Source organism: Rattus norvegicus, chromosome 14 (genome assembly GCF_036323735.1).
Source record: "Rattus norvegicus strain BN/NHsdMcwi chromosome 14, GRCr8, whole genome shotgun sequence".
Lineage (NCBI taxonomy): Eukaryota > Metazoa > Chordata > Mammalia > Rodentia > Muridae > Rattus > Rattus norvegicus.
In genome coordinates, this window is record NC_086032.1 from 68,660,011 (window position 1) to 68,681,967 (window position 21,957).

Genomic DNA, 21,957 nt, shown 5'->3' on the forward strand with positions numbered 1-21,957 from the left:
GCAAAGTGGCTAGGTATAAAATTAACTCAAATAAATCAGTAGCCTTCCTCTACACAAAAGAGAAACAAGCCAAGAAAGAAATTAGGGAAATGACACCCTTCATAATGGTCTGAAATAATATAAAATAACTCGGTGTGACTTTAACCAAGCAAGTGAAAGATCTGTATGATAAGAACTTCAAGCCTCTGAAGAAAGAAATTGAAGAAGACCTCAGAAGATGGAAAGATCTCCTATGTTCATGGATTGGCAGGATTAATATAGTAAAAATGGCCATTTTACTGAAAGCGATTTACAGATTCAATGCAATCTCCATCAAAATTCCAACCCAATTCTTCATAGAGTTAGACAGAACAATTTGCAAATTCATCTGGAATAACAAAAAACCCAGGATAGCTAAAACTATCCTCAACAATAAAAGGACTTCCGGGGGAATCACTATCCCTGAACTCAAGCAGTATTACAGAGCAATAGTGATAAAAACTGTATGGTATTGGTACAGAGACAGGCAGATAGAATAGAATTGAAGACCCAGAAATGAACCCATACACCTATGGGCACTCGATTTTTGACAAAGGAGCCAAGACCATCCAATGGAAAAAAGATAGGATTTTCAGCAAATGGTGCTGGTTCAACTGGATGTCAGCATGTAGAATGCAGATCGATCCATTCTTATCACCCTGTACAAAGCTTAATTCCAAGTGGATCAAGTACCTCCCCATCAAACCAGATACACTCAAAGTAACAGAAGAAAAAGTGGGGAAGAATTTCAAACACATGGTCTGTGAGTTTTAATCGTGGATATGCTGAATTTTTTTGCCTAATATCCACTTAAAGTGAGGAGCAGAGACTGAAGGCCATCCAGAGACTGCCCCACCTGGGAATCCATCCCATATACAGACACCAAACCCAGACACTATGGCAGATGCCAAGAAGTGCTTGCTGACAGGAGCCTGATATTGCTGTCTCATGAGAGACTTTACCAGAGCCTGACAAATACAGATGCCGATGCTCACAGCCAACTATTGGACTGAGCACGGGGACCTCAGTGGAGTAGTTACAGAAAGGACTTGAAGGAGCTGAAGGGGTTTGCAACCCCATAGGAAGACCAACAATATCAACCAACCAAATCCCCCAGAGCTCCCAAGGACTAAATCACCAACCAAATAGTACACATGGAGAGAGGCATGGTTACATTTGTATATGTAGTAGAGAGTGGACTTATCTGGCATCACTGAGAAGAGAGGCCCTTGGACCTGTGAAGGTTTGATGCCCCAGTGTAGGTGAATGCCAAGGAGGTTGAGGTGGGGTGGGTAGGTAGGGGGGTACTCTCATAGAAGTAGGGGGAGGGGGAAAGAGATGGGGGTGTGTGGAGGGGAACCCCGAAGAGGGAATAACATTAGAAATGTAAATAAATAAAATATCCAATAAAAAATCCAATTACAAAAAGTTCAACTCCTTTTATCACTCTCAGTCAAACTATTTCTTGCATTTTTCAAACTTCTCTTCCCAGACTTAAGTCCAAATGACATAATCTTGATGTATTAAGACAAGCCATGAAGAACGATTCATCCACCCTTCACTTCTAGAACCTTATGGGTTCTGTCACCCATTCCAATTCATTAATACCATTAATTCCAGTTCACTCTTCAGGACTCTGTTAGTACATTCTATTTCTAGAATGTCTTCCATAAAGCCTGCCTGTCTTTTCAGAAAACTCCACAATTTTTCCTCAATATAAACCATAGAACATGTATGTTCTGTTTTCCTTTGTGTATAAATGCCGAGCCTCCATTAGTCTACATAAAATTGTGTGAAGATTTAATATGAGTCTGTAGCTCATAGACAAGTCTCTGGTGTGAAGAGTGGAGCTATCCATGAAGTTTAGGAACTGTTTTCCTCTCAAACTGGTCACAGAATTCAGTACCGATACAACTGTACATGGTTGTCTTTGTTCTTATTACCCAAAACCAAAATCTCAGAAAGGAAAAAAAACATTTGTGTCAGTTTCCTAGCTTCAATGCATACTTAAAGTAGATTTTGAACACTGTTGAACTGGCCGCTGATGAAAATAACATTACCATTTAGTTTGTATTCTTTAGCTGTGAGGAGTTGGATTTAGTTGATTAAATAAACACACATTTACTTTTGGGTTGTGTGTACCCTTTAAGCACAAGTAAGACAAACCGGAAATATACTATCTGGCGTGCTTCTCTCTGATATTTTGCCGCAGACCTGAGGAATGTAATCAACAGGCCTTTTGTAAAATGTACTGATAGAGAGCTATTAGACTTTAAATTTATTTTCCCTCTGATGAAGCTGTTGTCATTCTGGTCACCTAACATTTGCATGTGAACTTTACAACCAGTTTCCTTCTGAGAAAATGGTCTTAGATCCTGCCAGGAATTGCTCTAAGTCTGGAGACTGGTTTTGGAATCATTTCTATCATAACAATACTTAATCTTCTAATCAGTATGAAGTGTCTTTCCAGTTAATTGAGTCACTTTCTTTCCATGAGGTTTTCTGTATATTTAATATACAAATCTTCAACATGCTTTGTTGAGCTTTACTCCTATTTATTCTTGATAGCACTATTATGAATTGAGATATTTTGATTTTTTTTTTGATTCTTAGAATCCTTTGTGATCCTTAGCTACCATTTAAACTCAATTATAATATTAAAGCAACAAGCCTCAGATATCCTTAATTTCACAGGATTAAATAGTCAACCTGTCATTGAGATCATAAAGAGAAAGCATTATTCTCACCTGGTAGCAATTGCAAATATAATATTTTACATCGGAGAACTACAGTCTACAGAATGCCAGAGCCTTTGACATATAATAGGTGTTTGTGAAACCGTGAATGGGTGAATAGCCTTCTGCCAGGGGCGACAATTAAAAAGTCTGACTTACTGAAGGGATGGATGGTCGTGTTAATTCTCGCTATCAGTCACCCTGTTCCTGAGTCTTTGGAGTCTGACTTTCAGAAAATCCAAATCATTTATGTCTCTAGACTGTACTTTCTACCCTTTTTATGACACCTCATCAAAGTATGTGCCACCTTCATCTAATCTTTTTTTTTCTGGACTTGGTCCAGTTTAACCATCTCTTCTACTCTGAAACCTCTCCTGGTGACTGATATACAAATTAGAGCCCTGCATTCACCCAGGACCATTGCAGACCACCCTCATCTTGGTATTACCACTATTTTTATTGTCATGTTTACTGGACTGAGAGCCCTTTGAAGTCAAAGACCGCTATATTTCATTCCCCTCCTCTTCCTCCTCCTCGTTTTTCTTTCACTTCTTTAGCTTTGCTATTGATTGAACCCAGGGCCCAGCACATGCTAAGCACATGTTCTATCTCCAAACCATACGCCAATACTTAAAAAAAAGTATAATTTTTTTTGTAGCTCCGGTCAGAGTCTGATGGGTGACCAGGTAGTACTAAGCTAATTCTCTAACTTACATACACCTTGAACCTGTGATCCCACTGCCTCAGCTTCCAGAGTAGTTGGGATTATTGGCCTCCATCAGAAAGCTCAGGTTAATGCCATGGGTTTCTTTTTCTTCACTGACCTAAACAACATATACAAGGTTCAGACCCCCTAAGATGACAAAATTAACAGGCAAGTATGTGTATTTTTAGGCATTTGGGTTTAGTCAGTATTCTGTTTCTCGTTTTGTTCCTTTGTTCTCTCTCCATAATCCATTTTGGGTTTTACGCCATGCGTGTGCTGTCGAGCATGGTCTCAGGGAATGTGTTTTGTGTCCCCCTTCACAGCAGTTCCCATGTTTTAGGGAAGAATTCCTCCGTGGTTTTGTCATCCATTCTCAGAACTTATTTTACACTCCTATACTGCCAACCTACCCAACCATGGTTGGAAAATATACTTACTAATTATACTTAGTCACTCCTTTATGATTCTAAAATTATATCTAACAGAATTGTTTTCTAAAGAATTGTATGAGTTTTACTCTGATCTTACCTTCTCCAAAGAATTTCTGGGCTGCATACTTTTTCAAATGTTTGTCTAATAACTTATGTGGTAAGATGATACTTTACCTCTCTGACTTCCATTTCCAAAGTAATGGTACACGAAACAACAATTAACACAGGAAAGGCAGGAATGAGGTTTAAAAAAACACCTAGGCTGCTCATCAGTGTTGCTGGCACATTAAATATGTATAATAATTTAGCCCCTCTCTGAATTCTCCTCAGTTTTTAGATAAATAGAGCTATGCTCCCAGTCAAATGGCTAACTCTGATACTCTATTTTTTTTATCACACATGGTTGATAGATACTTTGACAATTAATCAAAAAATAAAAGAAAGAGATACACTATAGGAAACCAAACAGTTGATTTTGATGCTATTTTTATTTCATTTGACTATCCCAGTAAAGGTTATTTAAATCCAAAGTCATAGATTATAATCTTCCCTAGGGAGTGGCTTCAGCTACACTCCAATATGTGCATTTCTCACTGACAGTTCTTAGTTGGCTCAGAGTTTAGTGTTTTCCAAAGCCCCCAACCTATTTCCCCTATAAATTACTCTTTTAAATGTTTTTACACTAACATGGCTACATGTTGCATTTCCTTCAGTATAAGGGGCAGTTTCAATATTTCAAAAGACTTATAAATCAACCATAGTGTTGTAAAAGCCTAAGTGATTTGGCTAGAAAAGCAAACATGGTTTCTGTCTGACATTTGCATCAGAAAGTCAGCTAGCTTCTAGAGTGCTGTGAAACAGGGTTCTCTTATGATAAACAAGCGCTCTGGGAGACAGGGTATTATCACAAAGAGGATTATTTATGCTAGTTCAAGAAATAAGAAAGAGGGGGGAAATGTAATCCCCTTCAGATCTCCAGGCTGTTGGTCAAATAAAAATTTCAAAGTAAAAAAGTTTTTTTTTTTTTGAAATTGGCTCTGAGCGTACTTATAATTTGAGTCTGAAAAGCAAGTAGGCAAAATGACCTGTAGATGATGGAATATTGCATAAAAAGGGAGCTTTGTTTAATTCTGTGAAGCAGGATTTTAATGCTCTTGTATGTCAGGAGCCATCCTCACTTATTAAAGACATTGAGATTGACATCATCTCTATAAAAAGAAAAAAAGAAAACAAAACCATACACTCTCATTTTCCATATATGTTTTGGGGATGGGCAACATGGCCACGAAGACCACAGAGGAATAGAGGAGTATCTGCGCTCTCAAAAAAACAAACAAACAAACAAAAAAAACCCCAACCCAACCCAAACCAACCACAACAACAAACCCACACATTCACAATGTTGTGCAACGTTTTTTTGAGATTAAACGTAATTTTGAGTTGCAGGACCCCAGGTTTCAGGTAAAATTTTAACCTTCAAAAGCATGACCGGTTTTTATCTCAGCATAGGAAACAACTTTTTCTCATTGAAAAGTATCTGAAAAAGTACAATATAATTATTTTTTGGTAGTATGTTATTCAGACAAAGAAATCCCATATATAAAAATAATGCATTTGGATCTCAGGATAGTGGAAGAAACCAGCAATCTTTTCTACCCAATCAAGCTAGAAGCAAACTGTTAATACTTTTGACTATTTTTAATCCCTGAGAAAAATCCAAATCACATGAGAAATCACAAACTAACAAGTAAAGCTTGTCAGAATTGTAGTCATCAGGCCTGACTTCACACCCCTGCTGGGAGCACTGCAGCACTGGAAGGCACATTTACCCTTCTGTGACTAAATACTGCACTCTGAGATGAACGGAAACAATGGTTTGCATCAGATTTTGATTAGGGCTGCATATTTTGTCTTTTTCACATAGCACCAAGCAGCACTTAGTATTCCCTCAATGTAGATATTACACATAAAAAGAATATGATATGATGTGAATGTGATATAGATATGATATGATATGATATGATATGATATGATATGATATGATATGATATGATATGATATAACAGGCTGGACATCCCTATCTTGAAAGTGCAAAGTGAAGCAAATGCTGAAATCCATTACTTTAGAGCAATCGCATGACAGCTCAAGGTGTTCAGGATTTTTCTTCATTCCTCTTGGTGCATTTTCAGATTAGATATGATCATTGGGCAAATTCTGTCCAGATACTCCAAAACGCATAAGAAAAATAAAACAAACAAATAACTTTTGAAATCAAAACAAGGCTGCATCCAATCATTGCAGATAAGAAATTCTCGGCCTGTGGCTGCTTCCAGTGATTTATAGATTACATTTACACCAGTAAATGTTAAGATGATCTTATCCAAGCCTCATCAAATGAGTAATGAGGTAGATTCAAGAGATAAAGAATGTAAGAACAATTAGAGACCAATATAATCTTTCATTCCATTGTATATTTCACATCAAAATTCTCATGTCCTTGGGGAAATTATTTAAAGTAAAGCTACAATAAAAATGAAGTGCAACTCATTGATAAGTTGCTATTAGCCCAAATGCTTGAATTACCCTAGATGCCTAGAACAAATGGAACTCAAGACGGATGATCAAAATGTGAATGCTTCACTCCTTCTTTAAAAGGGGAACAAGAATACCCTTGGCAGGGAAGAGAGAGGCAAAGTTTAAAACAGAGACTGAAGGAACACCCATTCAGAGCCTGCCCCACATGTGGCTCATACATATACAGCCATCCAATTAGACAAGATGGATGAAGCAAAGAAGTGCAGACCGACAGGAGCCGGATGTAGATTGCTCCTGAGAGACACAGCCAGAATACAGCAAATACAGAGGCGAATGCCAGCAGCAAACCACTGAACTGAGAATAGGACCCTCGTTGAAGGAATCAGAGAAAGAACTCGAAGAGCTTGAAGGAGCTCGAGACCCCTTATGAACAACAATGCCAATCAACCAGAGCTTCCAGGGACTAAGCCACTACCTAAAGACTATACATGGACTGACCCTGGACTCTGACCTCATAGGTAGCAATGAATATCCTAGTAAGAGCACCAGTGGGAGGGGAAGCCCTGGGTCCTGCTAAGACTGAACCCCCAGTGAACTAGACTGTTGGGGGGAGGGCGGCAATGGGGGGAGGGTTGGGAGGGGAACACCCATAAGGAAGGGGGGGAGGGGGATGTTTGTCCGGAAACCGGGAAAGGGAAAAACACTCGAAATGTATATAAGAAATACTCAAGTTAATAAAAAAAAATAAAAAAAAATGAAGTGCAAGCCACACAGCAGCTGTGAGATGAGCTTTGGTAAGATAATATGTCTGCAGAAAATCTGAGGTGCCTTCTGCCTTGCAGTACTGAAAGTCAGTAACTGCCTATGGAGTGAAAAAAATCTATCTTCTGCCACAATCAGTCTCAGGTACTTAGCACCAATGCCACTTGCTCTCATGACATCACATCAACAGAACCTAGATTTAAAGCAGTATTCCATTTTATGTTCTGTAATTTCATATTTTGGATACATAGTAGAAGATACAGAAAGTCTCTTACTGTGAGACACAAACACAACACACTGGTAATGTACATTGGGTAAATGACAGGGATCCATGGCCAATGCTGTAAGAGTATAAAGAAAACCAAGACTGGAATTGCTAGGATTTCAGGTCCCGAGAGTGAGCAGAAGAGAGCACTGGATTCTCTGGAGTTGGTGTCATTGGAGGTTGTGAACTACCTGACACAGATGCTGGAAACTGAATTCAGGTCCCATGAAAGAGCAGTGTGCACTCTGAACTGCTAAGCCTCATCTCTGGCATCAAGATTTGATCATTCCTTTGCTATTAGTTTATTTACTTTATTAAGGAAAATAATTGATATTATTTCTTTGTGTTAAGTGACTATGTGTGCATGTAGGTATGTAAACAATATTGCCCGAAATTTCTACATACTAGGAAATGTGAAAAGTTTAGCCAGCTAATATATGTGTTACCTGAACTACTACATTTTTATATGTTGGATTGTTTAAAACTTATTGTCTTGGCGATAATCAAAATGTAAGATGTAATTAATAACCGTAGTTACCATAGTATTAGTTGAGAAAGTCACAGGATGAATACCATATAATCTCAAACATGGAGTTTTTAAAAAAGTTGATCTCAGTCTTGCAAGTTGGCTTGCTGGGCTGGCTTGGTGTTTGTAACCCAACCTGGTGACCTGACTTTGAGCCTTAGAATCAGCATGATGGAAACAGAGAGCTGTCCAGTGTAAGCTGTCCTCTGACCGTCACACTTGCACCTCAGGAATTGTGTGTATGTGAACTCCTGACACACACACACACACACACACACACACAGAGAGAGAGAGAGAGAGAGAGAGAGAGAGAGAAAGAGAGATAAAGAAAGGCAGGTTAACAAGTTAATCTCATTGAAGTCCAGAGTTGCATGTTGGTTACCTGGGATTGATCGAGGAGATACAGATCATGGTGATGAAGTAAGCCAATAGACACAAAAATTTCAGCTAGAAAGAGGAAGTATTTTCAAACTACCTATTGGACAGCTTATATTCTTTTTAAAGTCACGATGCTTACTATGTAGGAACATGCATTTTCAGATTCAAGGGTTATGCTTGTGGAAACATCATTGCTCTTAGCACAACCACCGTCCTCCAAAATCATTTGCCCCCAAAGCCTGTAGGTCAGGGAGGAATGGTGTAGTGAGCAACAGATAGAATCTCATTCTGGTTTACGTAACAAGAAATCTAAATACAAAGCTCTAAATTAAAATTTGATTTCTGCTGAAACGATATCAAGGGTAAACAAATAATGCAAAATTGTCTTTATGAAGGCCACTGGGGAACTGTACCTATGTCTCATAGGACAAAGAAAGGACAAAGAATGTGTATTGCCAAATATGCTGTCCTTACACATCTATCTGTTCCATAATATCAGCACTGACATGTCACAGAACTTTCTCTCCTATGTAACTTTTCTTACTAGTTTTGTACAAATAACATTCAAATGTTTTTGTTTAAGCAATTATTTCACACATATAATTATTTAGCCCAAGCAAGTTTTAGTCCATTTCATGACTCATGAGTCATGTCTCCAAATTTGGGCAAATCATTAAGCCCTTGCTAATCTTTTTGTACCTACAATTGTTTTAATGATCTTGTCAGTGCCAAAATTTCAAGATTGAATTTGTTCTTGGTTCAAATGTATACTACTTACATTCCTAGTTTGTTCTCTTGAATCAAAAACTCAAATAAAGCTGGTAAAAACTCTGTCTCTCTGTCTCTCTGTTCCTCTCTCTCTCTCTCTCTCTCTCTCTCTCTCTCTCTCTCTCTCTCACACACACACACACACACACACACACACACACACACACACACACACACACACACCCCGCACAAATGCATACACCAAAACCCTCGGAGGTGTCAACTACACAAAGCTCTTTGAAGTCTGTGTAATCAAGAAATTGAAAACAAATTGTGCTTCCTCTGAGGGTTTAACTCTAGTCACTATTTTCAATGATTTAATCTTTCTCATTTAAATCTACCTCCCACTAACTTGCCTGGATAGCACAGGCTTCCAGTGACAGAGGACACAGTGGCTGTCCTGCAAAAGAACATAAAGTAGCTACTTTCCTTCTCTCCATCTTGATAGCCTAGTGTAGAGCCCTAGCTGTAACATTCCTACTATGATATCCAGAGGTAAGTGATTTTTAAGAAATAAGCATCTGTCTATGAACTTCAGCTATCTAATCTACAGGACGTCGTCAGTAGGATCATTCTTAGGGAATTGGGGCAATAATATACACAAGACACCAACTGGCAACAATTCTTTCATATCTATTCTTCCTTTTAACGTGTGTGTGTGTGTGTGTGTGTGTGTGTGTGTGTGTGTGTGTGTGTGAACATGTTAGTTTAAGGAGATGCGTGTACACAGCTGTGCAAACATCAAACAACAACAAATTCCATCCATGCTGAGGATTGCCGTCTATCTCCATTGGAACAGAATCGCTTGCTAGCCTGGAACTTACAGAGTAGCCTGCGCTGCCTGGCCAGAAACCCCAGGAATCCCCTTGATTCTCCCTTCCCAATACTAAGATTATGAGCTCATGTCACCATACCCAGCATTTCTATGTGGGTTCTGAAGATCAGACCCGAGTGCTCAGGCTTTCAACGCAATACTCTCTGAGCTACCCCACTACCATCACCTATAGCTGTTTTGATAACTAAGCCTCATTGAAGAAAAACCAAGAGTTTACTCGATGTGAACTACATTTCTCAGTGAGATTTGCAAAAACTCCATGATAAATTTTGCCAGTATGACAGGAATGGTGTGTTCAAGTCTAAAGATGAGTCAATAAGAGGAAAGATACCATTCTCTCTTACTCTCCCGCTTGCGTATGTACATGTATATAGTGGTAGCTAGTAATGGTGTCACCTACCTTGTTAGGTAATGGTAAGGACAGAAAAACTTTAGGTGCCACCAAAAGTCATAAAATTTAGATCTGAACTACCCATTTGAGTAAAATTTCATACTACAAATACATGTCTGCATCGATGTAGTCAAGCTAAAACTCTTAGGAAGTCATGCAGCTTAGAGTCCACAGCAGGCCAGAAAATTATCTTACCTTATCATCTCTTCCTTTTTTCCCTGAAGATTGTGACTGAGCCTCACAGAGGTGTGGGAAGAATCTGCCACTATGACATTTCTCAAACTTTGAAAGTCCTCTGCACGATTACGTACTTTAAAAATTGTTCTGGGGAGCAAATTGAAAGTTGTCAACAATACATATGAAAAAAGGGTCTTATCACAAAGTAAATAATATAGTTATAAGAAGTGCAAAAAACTTTGTAACAATGTTCTGTTAACATATTTTAAAATCTAAACCTTCCCTACTTTATCTGTGGCCAGGTGCATATCTGGGTATCTGTAGACTGCTTTCACTTTGAATTTTGCCTTGATTCTAGAAAACATTCAGATACTTTTTTACCCTACTTTCAAGTAGTAGGTTATAGCACTCATTATATAGTTTGTTGTCTGTTTTCTATGAGGAAAAACAACTTATTCTTTTTAATATTTGGTGCTCAGTAAGACTTTTAATCTCAATGATAAAGTCACAAGTATTTATAGTCTTTACAACGTACCATCCCAAAGGATAACGATCTCATTTGAGTCCATTGTGAAAGAACAATTATTATTAGCCCGAATGCACAGATAAAAGGTGAGGTATGAATAATTTATTCATGACCGTACAGCAAATAGTAACTGAAAGAAGAATGAAAGCAAGGACTGCTGGGGGACTCCCAATCACTATTTACATAACTCTGCAATTTAGAGTGGAAACGAACTGAGAACGTTGAGTGTCCTCTATAGGTGTTGCATTGTGGAAAGCAGAGAAAGCAGCACAGGTCACCAACTCTGCCCCTCAAAATGAATGTTCTATTTTAAAAGATAAAAAGAATGCACCCATGAATATTTGGTTGTGGTGTAAGAGCGGAAAACGATTATATATCAAACACATATCAACTACATACTCTCTTGACCTATTTTGTCCAAATTCATGGGAGAAATGATAAAGTTCAAAGATCTTCTTTGTGATGGTCATAAATCATCTCTACTTTCCGTCCAACCCATTTATTTCGACTCTCACGGGAATGATGAACTGCTTATTCATAATAGCAACCAGTTTCATTTTAAAAAGCATCTGTCCATGCATGAACAGGAATCAGCATAGATGTTAAAGAAACAAATCATGCCAGAAAACACGACTTTTTATGTCATTCCATTTGGAGATAAATTGATAATATAGACGTTGCAGAAGTTTTGAGTTTGATTTGATTGATTCAGCCCAAGTTAGTGTCTCCGGAAAACACACTCCCATTTTGGGCAAAATTGCCACAGGTGTTGGATGAACACTGTCAAGTAGATTGGATAGGAACTGAAAGGTCATAAAACAAAATGTAATTGCAAATTGCCTGGCATTTAGATGGAAATTCTCAAACTGCAAGGGTATATAAAAGAGATATAACCTAAAAGTGATAGCTGTGCTGGATATTTCTATAAAACTAAATATAGAAAAACAAAATACATATATATAAACACGCATATACATAAACACATACACATTTACAAAATAATGTAATAGTGTATGCTATTTTCACAAGTCATTTAACAAACTATTAATTTGGGAAATATTTGGAAGAAAGAGCTTAAACAGATGGTGCTTAATATATGCTGTACTTTGAATTAATAATTATCCATGACTTATCTTATTTAATAGAGAATGGAGGCAGCCAGTCCTTCTATTACTACCATATCCAGAGTTCTCTTTGAAAGGTACTTAGTAAATTTGTCTTCTTTCTTAGAATTTAAAATTAATACCCAAATTAGATTTTAAAAGGCTATTTTTTTTCCAAAACCTGGCCTCTCATGTTAGTTGTATGCCTTTGAACAAATCACTTAAGTCTCCTCATTGTCAATTAGCACCTATAGTTTCTTTGAAGATAAAATACGTTAGTGTGTTTAAAGGTCGAGTAACATAACCAAGTGCTTTGAAACCATCGATCAAAGCTGTTGTCTTCTCTACCTTCATCTGGTAACGCCTCTAAGAGAGAGGCACTGAAAGAGCATGCATCTGAGCACATTGAAGGAATGGATCCAAGTGTCGATCTTTCAGTTTCTGTTTTGTGACTGGCGTTAAATGTTTTGGACCTCCGTTCCTTCACAATGGAATTAGAGCCTGTACCTATGTCTCTAAGATTGCTAGATGAATGGAAGTTCATTATTTCAATTTCTTGTTAATATTCTTGAAGAAACTAAAAATCTTTCCCCAATGGTCACTGCTATTATTATGAAGCCTGCCTACTCTGGGAGATGCCTGCTTCAATTCAAATTCCAGTGCTTGTTCAGGAGCTATTTTATTTTTCAATAAAACATCTGATTGAATGTTTATAATCTTCCATGATTAAAAGCATATACATCCATAATCCCCCTGCCCAGAAGACTTACATTCTAAACCCCTAAGCAATGTTTTCCTCTATATTACTTGTTATTCTGCCCTATTTATGAGAGATGTAGCAGATGTTTGAAGAATGCAAAGGTCATTGAAATTACTGGCCAATGCCAGACATGGTAAATTGCTCAGCCTACACAAACATGTGCTTAAGTTTAGAAGATTTTGAATTATTATTGTTTGCTTGAAAAGAATAGAAACATTGATAACATTGTCTTAATACATATCTTTTACCTAAAACTTAGAAACAATATCTGTTTTCACACTAGAAAATAGTAACTGAAATGCTTTTAAGTTTTTTGTTCACTTTGAGTATTATTTGATTTTGTGCAAATTCCATCTATTTTAGCTTAATTAGAAGCAATTATCATTTACTGATGACCCACCAGATGCTGAGCCCTAGGGATAAGAAAACATGAACAGCAAGACTCATGCTCTCAAAGAATTTAGAAACAATTGGCAAACACCAACTAGACAATGATTATAACGATCATTAAAGAAGAATCTTGATATAGTTAATTCTATCTCAAAAATTCTCCAGACTATTAGAATATACTGTAATGAGAGCCAGATTAATAATAGATGTTGATTTAGTATAAAAATTCTGAAGTAATGAAAGGTTGTGCAGCATTTTAGGTAATTTCATAGTTAATTCTTTCATAAGCAATTTTTCAACTTTAGACATTCTAGTTTAGTTTTTTTTCCATTTTCTTGCTTGCTCTTCCAAATTATTTTACCAATGCTATCAGATACTTTGTAGTTAAATGCAAAGGCATAGGGCTTAGCTTGACGCACTATGGGTTATTTTTATTGATAGAATTTGATTAATGTTTCATTGATTGATTGGTTGATTGTAAGGAAATGGGTGTTTTCTAAATAACAATAAAATGTGTAAAAATAGAAATACTTTTTGTAGAATGAAATTCGTCAGAAAGGCTAGTATATGTCCAATGAATAGAAGCTAATGATCTAACACATTGACTGTGTAAATATATTCTCAGAAACCAATCAAGTGGGCTGATAGGAATGACATATTTGAAAGTAGGTCACAGATTATGAAAATGGATATAAATATATAGAATATAACTGAAGTTCCTATCGAAATGAGAGCCAGAATGCATGGGTATACCATTACCATTCTAAGCACAGATGGAATATTTCAGATGTTTCATGAACTTATATTGATCAGAAAACAAAGTAGATGCTGTGAACACCCCATAGTTCCCATGAATAATGTTAAATAATCTGCATATATATCCTTTCTTTTGATCCTCTCTCACTGTAATTCAATAATACAGGGTACATGCCATTCATTTTAAAAAGAAGCTGCTAATGGAGGCCATGATGAGGTCCCTGCAGCCAGGTGAAACCATGTGGAAGTTTAGGATCCCTGCTGTAGTGTGCAGGAAAGTCGCGGTTTCAGTGATATCAATGTCGCCAGATGCATAGCTAAGAATGAGAGATGTAGAAGGATTCTACAACAACCTTTCTCTAACCCAACAAAAGGAAAGAGTCTAGAGAGGAAGCCACTGAAGACAGCCCTTAAAAATTAGAATAAAGATGGCTGAAATGTGGCTCTTCAAATCTGTTGTCAGGATACAATGATGATGCAGTTATATTCAAGGGGCTATCTACTGAGAATCTAACCATATTCCAACGAGTATATGAGCAACACAAATTGTACTTGATGTATTATTTTCTTAAATTTTTGGGGGGTAAAGGTACAGGGTGGGGAGAGTGAAACAAGGAGGAATGGAAAGTGAGTATGATTGGGTACAATATATGAAATTCTTAAATAACCAATAAAAAATAGTATGTTGGAAAAAATAAATCTAACTCTGAACGAAAAAAATGTGCTTACTATGTCACCTAACTAGTACTAGAAGGAAAAGTAGTAAGGTTAGCTATTTCCAGCCTCTGTTGTGTATTTTCTGGTAAGAATGTGTTAACCCTTAGCAGTTGATATTTACTGGCAAAGAGAAAATCCGTTCTCTGCAAGGGAGTGTCAACAAGTATGTTATAATATTTTCTTGAGTGTGCAAGTACAGGCCTACCCATTTAATGATTGTTATCTCTGTATCTCTAAGTCACAATAGTCTTAGGCAAAAATGTTCATATCCCCATTAATATGTTGGGAATTGAAGAACAACATAAGAGGTCTTTATTCACACACAGCACTCAGATTTATCAGAGTAATACTACCTACTAAATTATCCATTTACTTGTTAACCAACCTTTCTTTCTTCAGATCTTTCTGAGGATTCAATATGAACCATGCAGTGTTGGACTCAGAAGACAAATAGAAACATGCACATAAGGGAACAAGAGCTGCCTCACATACTTACTCAAGTGGTCACACAAACATGAACTGCTACTGGACATGTGGAATTCTTATACTGGAAGAGCATCTAACACTCACATGAACCTTTCAAGGAATTGTGCAGTGTTTTAAAGGTAGGGCATTTAAACTGAAATTTAAACTGAAGTATCATGAAACAGACACAGAACTGGAAAGACAGTATTTTGAAGATATGAATAAAGAAAAATACCATCTGGTTTCTGTATAGAAAACAAAATTCTTGCTGCACTATCAAAAATGGATTAGGGAGAAAAGGGTTAAATTCCATGTGTCCATTTGGCTAAGTTATGATCACTACAGCAAACAATAGTTGAAATATTGCAATAAAGGTATCTTATTGTTGCATTTAATAATACTAGTGTCAACTATGTTATACTTAATAAAATGGGTGAGTCTCATGCACTATGTTGAAGGTCTTTAGAGAAAGACACATCATTTTCTAGAGAATAATTAGTAGTGATTCAAGACTATAACACAGAAGTTCTGTGTAGGTTTCAACCCCATTGATCTTCCCATAGATTTCAAACTTGAGATTTCAACATAAACTCTATCTTGAGTTTCCAGCTGGAAACTGCCCCCTGGCTATCCCCATAAATTTCAGACTTTTATCCACCATAATCCTATGACCCAAGTCCTTAAAATAAATCACTTTATACGTAGATAAATATAAAAGTTTGTAATCAAACCAGGAAGAGTTTATCATTTGAATAAGATATTTCATGAGAGAGATGCAGGAGATTGTAGAAACATTTAAACGCATAGGCAGAATTTGGTTATGGATTTCATCTGTAGGAAATTTAGGGAAGAATGTGTTAACCATGGAAGTTTTGCTTAAGTAGACTTGGCACTTAACGAAAACGAATTCTTAGATTCTTCAAGGAACTTCAAGAAAACAAGCTGTATTAGCCGCCAAGCTAGACGGCTCCCTGGCATCTGGGCAAGGATAGAATTCTTATCTTATCTGCCTGTAGCCTGTGACTGATACTTTTATAAAGCCACCAACTATGTAGAAACCAGAAAAGGAACACGTCTTGAATCAAGCTGAGGAAATTCCTAATAGTGAGGTGTTGTATAACATGTACCCATACAGGTTCCCTTGTAGTAGAAACTGTTGAAAACATTCTTCTTCCAAAGTGTCATGTGACAGTCAAGGAAGACTTACCTAAAACTGAGAATCAAACATATATTATATGACCTGCTAAGAGCCAGTTTTACCTTGTTCCAGAATTTTCTTCTCCCTAAGATTGTTTCACAGGCAAAAGTAAACTTGTGGTTCTCTGTGTCTTGTAGGGAGTTCTTACTTGACCACTGGTCTTTTACATTAGCCTATATCTGTTGAAGATGTAAATAGATGAGAAAAGTTGGATATTGCTTATCTGCTTCTCCAAGTAGAGTTTTGTGCCCTAATAATTGAGTATAGCATTTGGTCATTTATTTATGATAAATACAGCAGTCAATCCTCAGAGTAGACTCTACATGCTCAAGAAGAGTTAAAAAACAAACAACACAAGCGTGCAATTTTGGAAGTATTATTGACTTCAATATACCTCTATCAGTAGTTGTAAGAAACACACACATTTGGAGAGCTCTTAAAAATCCCTCTTCCAAAACTTCAATCTATATGACATTTTAGACAAAGTATTGATGAGTCATAAACCAGCAGTCATCTCATGTAATTTCTATCCATGCTATGTTCTCATCAATAATATTTTAATCAGTGTTTTATGGATCCTCTCAGGAAAGGCATTTGTTCACGGTCTCAGTTATCTACGTCCTGTGCAGAGAGAAATATGTGAGCTACTGCTCGAGTGCTTCAGAAAGCCAGAACCCATGAGTTTGAAGATGAAGATAATGAAAAAGATAGGCACTAAGCACTATGTCACCCTGTCACAATCGAAGAAGGGAAGGGAAGGGAAGGTGAAGGCCTTCATTCTGATTTTGGCCCCTGAGATCAGCATTAAATATTTTACAGCTCTACCCCGCAAGTGACCCCTTTAACAACTTCTCCTCCAGCTGTCAGTTTCTACACTTCAAAATCAGAATTGCGCATTCTCTGTTTCTACTCAAGGTTATTGAAGACCTTTTTTTTTTTTGAAAATTTATTGATGGGTTTTTTTTAATAGTGTACAAAAAGAAAAAATCGAAGCATTCATTTTCTAAGGAAAGCAAAATTAAAGGGCTTCCTCTCTGTTTTAAAGACAGACTCAGCTTTGATGTGTTGGGTGCACAGAACATGTCAGGCAGAATGCTATCAAAAGAAATAGTTTCAAACCAATCCTAGGGAAAAATACATCTTGATGTCCAACTATCCTTGTCTTTACATGAAAATATTTGGTTTCGGGAAAATTTTGCTTTGACCCAGAAATGGCAAACATATGCAATTAATATAAAACAACAAATCTAAACTTCAGAATAAGGGACTTTGAACTCTTTGATTAAAGTCAGTTCAAACAACATGACTACATACTACTTTCTTAAGAAATTTCAATTTGATAGCCGAGAATAAAATTGTTTCAGTGGATCCACTGAGAAAAAGGTAAGATTAGAAATTCAATTATGGGTGTTATTTTGCTTACTAGAAGTCCCCTAAAATCTGTTGCATCAGCAATGATAAATATTATCTCTTCCCTTGAGTAAAAAGGTAAGCAATTATATGAACCAACCTTTCTCTTTCCTTGTCTCTGTCACGTCCTCTCCGTTCAACAAAACAGTTTTCTAGAAAGTAATTTCAAAACAAATCTTGTTTAGGGAACTGCGATAATTGGCAATCTAAGAATTTCCCTGCTTTTTTTTTTCTTTTAACTTTTACCTGACGCTAACACCAACTGTGAAAAACTGTGATAAACTACCCTACTTCTTTCATATCCCTGAAAGCCCTCTTATAACAAGGATAAAATAGAGTAATTCCTGTTTATGATTAAATCTGTTTCTCAGGGATTGGGGTATGCCTCACCTGGAAAATCAACTACAAATAGTTCTGTGTGTTCCAGAAAATGCAACCATTCCTTTATTTCAAAGGTTATTGTGGCCATCTCATTATGGCCACCTTGTTAAGACCACCATGCAAACATGTCTTTGTTTCAGGGACTTGTTATAACCAACTTGTAATGCTTATGTTTTGTCCCTGTAACCCTGCGTACTTGCCTGCAAAATCCCTCATCTCAATCCCTCCTCTACTCCTGAACTATAAAAATTTATCATCCCCCTGCCCAATGCAGATCTCTTGAACCCCTCTCCCTTTTAGGAAAAGACAGCTCATGTACATGATTAAAAAGCTTGCTTTAGAATCAGAGAAAGGACTGGAAGAGCTTGAAGGGGATTGAGACCTCATATGAACAACAATGCCAACCAACCAGAGCTTCCAGGGACTAAGCCACTACCCAAAGACTATACATGGACTGACCCTGGACTCTAACCTCATAGGTAGCAATGAATAGCCTAGTAAGAGCACCAGTGGAAGGGGAAGCCCTTGGTCCTGCCAAGACTGAACCCCCAGTGATTGTTGGGGGAAGGATGGGGAGGGGAACACCCATAGAGAAGGGAAGGGGGAGGGGTTAGGGGGATGTTGGCATGGAAACCGGGAAAGGGAATAACAATCGAAATGTAAATAAGAAATACTCAAGTTAATAAAGATAAAAACAAAAAACAAAAAAAAAAGCTTGCTTTAATTAATTTGGCTATGATGATTCGGGTAGGTGGTTTTTCTCCTCAATTCTGACAGATTAACAGTTAGTTGTACACACACTTTGTTCTTAAAAACCTTAAAAAAAAGTCAGCATGCAACATTTTAGTAAATACTGATCAACAAATGTGTCCTTATAGTAAATGAGACCATCTAAAATATAGCAAGTTCTCCATGGTCAATGAAAATGAAGCCTTAAACTTAGCCCTGTGGCACTATCTTGAAAACTCTAAGTGGAGCACAGTTCTTAAAGCTAGTGCTGCTAAAGAAATCTTTCCTCTTTCTGACTTCACTGTGCTTTCTTTTATCAGAAGTGTTGCAGTCAAAAAACAAAACAAAACAAAACAAACAAACAAAACAAAACAAAACAAGTGGTGCTACCAGCTCCAGCAGCCAACCACTCTGCACGTCTCTCCAGGCTCTTCTCTCCCGGTTTCTCTCAGACCCGGGCAGTTGCTATCTCCCTAGTTCTGGCTTTTCCAGATGTATGAACCAGCGCTAATTTATCTCAACAGCTCCACACTCCTCACACATACTCTCTTACCCACATGGTCCGCAAGCTGATCCACGTGGCAGCGGAAACACTGGTTTCTAGAGTTAGTTCTGGCACCCGTGGGGCCAAATAGAACTGACCATAATTTAGTTAGTATCTCTCCCTGAAGCCCTCTGCTAGGCCGAACTCTCTGGTACCATCTACTGGGTAAAATCAGGGCTCTAGAAGTCCAGCATAGGCTGGCCTATCGTGCCATGGACTCTACTCACTCTCAACAACCCAGTGAAATCTAGACTCAACAAACTGCAACACAACAATCTGATTTATAAGTTAAATTCTCAATCCACAATGCATCCACACAATAAACTCACAACCAATTGATAAGGATAAAACCTCCAACCTAAATAAGATAAATTTGCCTACAGAAATCCATCCCAACTACCTTGGCAATTCAAGACCAACTGGATCTGGGTCATCCTTTACCGTCTCCATCTTGACTCTCCCAGCTCCTTCTCTCCTGCTTCAACCTCTCTTTCTAAAACCTCTATTCCCGCCTCCCTTCCTTCTCGTCCAATGGCAGGCCTCAGTTCATCTTGTCAGCTTTCACCTGCATAATGACATCGACCTCCAAGAAGCAGGTTCTAGCCTATCTCTGGTCAGCTTGGAAGCATTTGTCTCACCAGTCGAAGAGAGATATCTTCAAGGGGAAGAAGCCAGGAATGAAAACCAACCATTTTACCTCAGAAGAGTCCAGAAGGAAGAAGTGGAAAAACTATCCAGATCTAGAGAAAGAAGTAGAAAATAAACTTCCAGGTATGCTTGGATATTGAGTAGCGTTTGTTAAGCAAAGCACCAGAGAACAGACAAAAGCTGCCAGTGGGGAATCATGGGTACTTGTGTGAAAGACAAAGCAAACAAAAAAGCGAACACAAAACCAAAAATAAACAAGAGCTAAGCTTCAAGGCCAGGAGTGGCTAGGGCGGGAATCCTAATTACTATATTTTTTTCTTAACGAAGAAGAGAGCTCATCAAGGAAAAAAGTTAATCTGTGTGAGAATTCTTACCTCATGTCCATTCTGTTGAGAGTTTACATTGTTTTATGATCCAACACAATGAAGAGGGCCAACCTATCCGAACTTTGACAAGTCCCAGTTCTGTTTACTGTTACTGTAAACCAGGATAGATTTCTCACAAGATACAAACTCTTCAAGACAAGGTTTACTTTACATAGTCCATGAAATTCTATATAGGTTTATGAACATAGTGTCTCCCCTTCATTGTTTCCATTTAAAAACTAATAGCACACCGAGATGCTCTTTTCAGTATCCTCAGACCAAATAGAGATGGTAGGTGCACATGGTGCTTGAATTGCAGACAGAATCCAAGGAAACCTTGGAAACTGGGCAAATGTAAACTGCTTTTCTATTCTAGACCTTTTCTACCTTATGCTACTCTGAATGACCCAAGCCTAGCACCAAATCAGCCTCCAATAGCTAAGTCATAGATAGTGGGGTTAGGGTCAGCCCAGGAGTCTAGGATGAGCTGGTGAATGACTGCCCTTCAATTCTTCTCAGTGGCACAAAAAATACCCCACTTCTTCTAGAAATGGCACTAACAGGACAGTCCACCTGAGCTGCATGTTGCCCAGCAGTTGAGGAATTCATTTTGTAGGGGCCATGGGTATCTTACAGCACAAGGACACCTACTAGATAGGACTACCAACATGGTGATGTGAAAGCTATTTCTCAATGCTTTGAATGTGTGTAGACTACAGTATTGAATTAATGAGAAAAAGATCCACTCACATGTACAATGGTGCAGAGTTTAGCTTGCAATGTTGACCTCTATGGCTTAGGTACTGTGTGAATGTTCCCTGGGAAGGGCTGGTTGGAGAAGCAATGGAACCTGACTCTGAATTTCACTATTTCACTCATAAATCATATGCCTTATATGTATGCTTTATAATCTGTAAAAGAGATAGCAACTTGAGATTAGGATTGACAAAACCAAATGTTTTTGTTCCCATGAAAGTACCAATGTGAATGGCAGATGCATAGTAAGAATTTGCCTAGCATCACCTTAATATTATCTGTTTGTTTCACATCAAAGATTTAGGCTGTACCCATAAGTATCTTACTTTCAAGATAGCCTGAGACTTCTGTCAGCTAAGGAGGTTGCCTAGATTATGCAAATCGTAAGTAAATACATACAGGTTTAAGCTCAGGTGTGTTTGAGCATCTTCTGTATTGGTGATTTTTATTGTTTTACACTATCCTGTCTTCATAAAAAGTTAAAATGGAATTTTTGAAAGACAGCAACCGACAGAATTTGTGTTTCTTTTACAAACTAGGAAGACAAAAAGCCTAGCAATTGACTAAACTTCCTCATCAGGTCATCTATCATCCCCCGTCTCTGTCTTTCCTATCCTCTTTCCTCTTTTTCCTTGTAATGATTAAATGATCTGGCATAACACAAAATGCAAATTATGTTCTA

The 21,957-nt window shown here is 37.6% G+C and overlaps 1 long non-coding RNA gene across 2 annotated transcripts in view; it reads right to left on the reverse strand.

Moving 5' to 3' along the window:
- The window catches only part of LOC108352762 (uncharacterized), a 127,925-nt gene that overhangs the window by 35,471 nt on the left and 70,497 nt on the right, over nucleotides 1–21,957 (reverse strand). The window contains exons 2-3 of one of the 2 annotated variants that reach the window (XR_005493283.2): nucleotides 17,953–18,004; nucleotides 10,546–10,674 (exon numbers count right to left, since the gene is read on the reverse strand). This is a non-coding gene — a long non-coding RNA (uncharacterized LOC108352762). The remainder of the gene's footprint in view (nucleotides 1–10,545; nucleotides 10,675–17,952; nucleotides 18,005–21,957) is intronic. The other variant, XR_010057528.1, reaches the window with a different exon arrangement.